Here is a 5,108-nt window from a genome sequence, read left to right as displayed (position 1 = left end):
TTGTAGATGGCCATTGTCTTGCAATAGTTTCAGTAGCTTACCCACAATTGTGCTTCAGCTTGAACTCACTGGTCAAAGCAGCCAGGTCTACGGCCAATGATGTGCCCTCAGGGATTCTGTCAAGGTCTGATTCATTATTCATTGCTGATGCCCCTGCCATTCCAGGCAGTGGGTGAATCCACCCCACTTCCATAGTCTTCCACGACAGGGTCTTCATGAGGGCTAACATCTCTTTCCTCCAGCTGCCGTCCTCCATCCCACTTGCATAGCTTTCACATGACTCTTCCATGACAGTGTCTTCATGAGGGCTGACATCTACAAATTGTTATGTTATGGCGGTAAGCAAATTGAAGTGGGTCTAGGGTGACAGGTATTAATTTTATTTTACATTTTTCTCCCCCAATTTCATGGTATCCAATTGGTAGTTAAAGTCCTGTCTCATCGCTGCAACTCCCGTACGGACTCGGGAGAGGTGAAGTTCGAGAGTCGTGTGTCCTCCACCTACACCAATGTGTCGGAGGAAACATTGTACACCTGGCGACTGTGTCAGCGTCCATGCGCCCAGCCCGCCACAGGAGTCGCTAGAGCGCGATGGGACAAGGACAAACTATCCCCTAACCCAGACGACGCTGGGCCAATTGTGTGCCGCCCCACGGGTCTCCCGGTCGCGGCCGGCTGTGACAGAGCCTGGACTCAAACCAGGATCTCTAGTGGCACAGCTAGCACTGTGATGTAGTGTATTAGACCACTGCACCACTCTGGAGGCCCCGGTGATAGGATCCTTGACTGGCTAGTCTCAAAGCACTTCATGATGACAGAAGTGAGTGTCAGTATATACATCGATGTTATTCTCTGAAGCTACCCAGAACTTATCCCAGTCCTCGTGATCAAAACAATCTAGAAGCGCGGGTGGGGGAGGACCTTGTATGCATCCCGGAAATTGGAGTAACAGTGGTCGACTGTTTTAGCAGCGCAAGTACTACAGTCGATATATTGATAGAACTTTGGCAGACTTTTCCTCAAATTTGCTTTGTTAAAATCCCCAGCTACAATAAATACAGCCTTAGGATATGTGGTTTCCAGTTTGCATGAAGTCCAGTGAAGTTCTTTGAGGGCTGTCGTGGTATCGGCTTGAGGGGGATATATACGGCCGTGAGTATAAACGAAGGAAAATCTCTTGGGAGATAATAGGGTCGGCATTTAATTGTGACGTATTCTTGGTCGGGTGAACAAAGGGACTTGAGTTCCTGTACGTTATCACAATTACACCATGAGCCGTTAATCATGAAACATACACCCCCGCCCTTCTTCTTCCCAACCCAATTGGCTGGACCGACTCAGACAGTATATTCCGAAAGATCCATGTTTCCATGAAACAGAGTATGTTACAATCCCTGATGTCTCAATGGAAAGAAGCCCTCGCCCTGAGCTCGTCAACTTTATTATCCAGTGACTGAACGTTTGCGAGTAATATACTCGGAAGTTGTGGGTGGTGTGCGCGCCTCCTAAGTCGGACTAGAAGACCGCCCTGAGTACCTTTGCCGTCATTGTTTTAGGTCAGCTTCTGGAATCAGTTCAATCGGGGTGCGAACAAAGGATCCACTTCGGGACAGTCGTATTCCTGGTCGTAGTGCTGGTGAGTTACTGTCGCTCTGATATCCAATAGCTCTTCCCGGCTGTATGTAATAACACAAAAACATTTCTGGGCTAACAATGTAAGAAATAATACAAAAAAAACAAAATACTGCAAAGTTTCCAAAGAGCGAGATGCGAGGCAGCCCTCTCTGTCGGCGCCATTACAATCTGAGCGCTCTGGAGCAGGTTTTCATCAAGGATCTCTCTGTACTTTGTTCTGTACATCTTTGCCTCGATCCTGACTGGTCTCCCAGTCCATGCCACTGAAAAACATCCCAACAGCATGATGATGCTGCCACCACCATGCTTCACCGAGATGGTGCCCAGTTTCCTCCAGACATGACGCTTGACATTCAAGCCAAAGAGTTCAGTCTTGGTTTCATCAGACTAGAGAATCTTGTTTCTCATGGTTTGAGAGTCTTTAGGTGCCTTTTGGCAAACTTCAAGCGGGCTGTCATGTGCCTTTTACTGAGGAGTGGCTTCCGTCTGGCCACTCTACCATAAAGGCCTGATTGGTGGAGTGCTGCAGAGATGTTTTTCCTTCTGGAAGGTTCTTCCATCTCCACAGATGAACTCTGGAGCTCTGTCAGAGTGACCATCGGGATCTTGGTCACCCCCCTGACCAAGGCACTTCTCCCCCGATTGCTCAGTTTGGCTGGGAGGTCAGCTCTAGGAAGAGTCTTGGTGGTTCCAAACTTCTTCCAATTAAGAATGATGGAGGCCACTGTGTTCTTGGGGACCTTCAATGCTGCAGAAATGTTTTGGTACCCTTCCCCAGATCTGTTCCTCGACACAATCCTGTCTCGGAGCGCTACGGACAATTCCTCGACCTCATGGCTTGGACGTACACTGTCAACTGTGGGACCTTATATAGACAGGTGTGTACCTTTCCAAATCATGTCCAATCAATTAAATGTACCTAAATTAGTTTTTTCTGTTTTTGTATTTTTATAAATGTGCAAACATTTCTAAAAGCCTGTTTTCACTTTGTCATTATGTGGTATTGTGTGTAGATTGCTGAGGATCTTTTTTTAGAATATTGCTGTAATTTAACAAAATGTGGAAAAAGTCAACGGGTCTGAACATGTAAGTCGATGTAAAACATGGAGGACCACAATAATAACCCACAGTGGAATGCTCACAAGTAACAAATATTGTTTCTCATCACACAAACTGTGACCACTTTGTGTGTGTCACACAAAACATTGGAGTAAAACAAGCTCATATTTTTGCTTATTGATAGCTTATTTCAGTGTCATGTTGAAAGAGTCTAACAATAGTTAAGTGTCAGAACTTATTCTATTTCTATTGCAATATATATGCAGTTCCAGAAACAGCCCCGCCAATGGTTGAACGCAAATAATCCAGTTTCTGTGCCAGATACAATCCTACCATTAGTTAAAGGAACCCAATCCAATGCAGTGCAATCCACCATCACTGTATAATGAAACCATGAAAGGTAATGCACCTAAGCTGAGATCTGGTGTTTGGTGGCTGTAAACCCAATATAAGTGTTATGATACACAGAATGCATTTTAAAACAGTGAAACAAGTTTTCTTCAGTCTGAATATTGATGTTTAAGACACGTTTTGGGGTTTCAGTGTATGTAAAAGGTAAAAGTAAACACAAAAAATACTCTATGTATTTTCCGACACTGTCTCTCATACAATTAAATTGCAAATTGGCTTTCTTTTGTGTCACTTCATGCATTGTGTATGTTATTTATTTATATTTTAAAGGGGAATTTCACCATGGGGGAATATGGGCTTGTTTTCATCATGTCCGAGGCATTTCTAGGTCATAGGCACAGAGGTTAGATTTAGAACAATATCTAGCCTAATAGAAAGAAATATGGCATAACCCTCAACCTTTGACCAGGCCATACAAATGTACCTAGGTAGGGAGGCAGACAGTATCTAGCTACAGCCATGTCTAGAAGGCATGCTTAGGAAAATAAAATTGTATACTTATTTTTGGGTTGGGGGGCCCCTGAACTTGCCCATTCGGTAACCCGGCCCTGGTCGGACCCCAGGAAGAGTAGTTGTTGACATTGGCATTGGCTAATGGGGATCCCAATAAAATCTAAATGTACACTTGTTTTCCAACAGATGGTGCTATGAGCCAAAACATTGGGACTGAATAATGCATTTCTTATTTGTAATGGATTATGACTTTGAACAATAACATTAGATGCAACAACCATTATATCAAATAATTAATGTAGCCTAATAAAAGCACAAATCCAGAAGTCAAGTTTATTATAGTCTTTGAGAAAAAAATGTAATTTTTATACTAAGTAGCTAATACTTTTTAAATGTGGAAATATATGTAGATGGATAGATCCAAATAGATACATGTATGTCTTTTTTATGTGCTTTCCCCCTCAAGAATGTTGCTTGAGGCAATCACCGGACTTTTCATTGGAGCGACTCAGACAAAAAAGGTGGATAAATTAAGATAGTTCACTCTGGCCGTTTTCCATTGAAACAAATGGTCAGTTCCTGTCTATTTTAAGGGGTGGCTTTCCCATAGTTACCAATGCAGCTGGGTCTGGTGTACTTAGTTCATTGCCTTCAATTGAAAGAGAACAAATGAGGGAGTGGGACTTTTCGTTTCCTCTTCCATCTCTGACTCAGAAGGAACGCTGTCAAAAGGTTCAGTGCTATGCGGGATCCTTGGGACGTCCCTACACTAGATCCTAACCCCGCTTTTCCCAAACTCGGTTCTCGGGACCCTGCTCTAAAACCTTAACTATAATCCTTACCTAACCCTTCATTCAACCATTTTACATTTAAATTTCAATGGGCTAGGGACGTCATTATAAATAAGATTTTTTTTTACTGACTTGCCTAGTTAAGTAAAGTTCGAATAAAAAAAATATAATGTCTTAACGATTCAAGATAGCACGGACCCTGCCAAAAGTAACGTTGTAGCTGTCTGAAAATATTGCCTGTTGGTCCGCGTCATCCAGCAATGTTATACATTCTGATTAATATCACGTGGATTATCAATATCAATTTCACTGCTTCATCAATTTAATCGTATAATGTGGATTGATCATATATAAATATATTTATTTAGGGTAGAATTTGAAACAATTGTTAGTATACATTCAGGCATGCAAACAGACATACTCACTCCCCCTAAACCAGAGACTTTACCAGAGATACTGTATATAATGACGAGATGCTTTTGTGTCGCCGCTTTAACACAATGATTCGTTGTCCATGGAGCGGAAACGGTGGGCTGTCAAACTCCGATATAAACTCCGATATAAACAGTACACTCGTAACAACCTAACCATTGCGAATATAGCTATACATGTTTATATTGACTAAAACATTCTCATTGTCGCCCTCCCCCCATACAAAAACTAATCACTTGCTTAATAATGAATGATCTGCTTATCGTGGACAGATTTTGGGCGGGGTAAACCCTCTCGCTTCGCCTCTTCCTCTCTGACCCTTAACAA

The sequence above is a fragment of the Oncorhynchus masou genome, chromosome 5 (genome assembly GCF_036934945.1).
Source record: "Oncorhynchus masou masou isolate Uvic2021 chromosome 5, UVic_Omas_1.1, whole genome shotgun sequence".
NCBI classification, from domain to species: Eukaryota; Metazoa; Chordata; class Actinopteri; order Salmoniformes; family Salmonidae; genus Oncorhynchus; species Oncorhynchus masou.
This window is presented reverse-complemented; position numbering follows the sequence as displayed.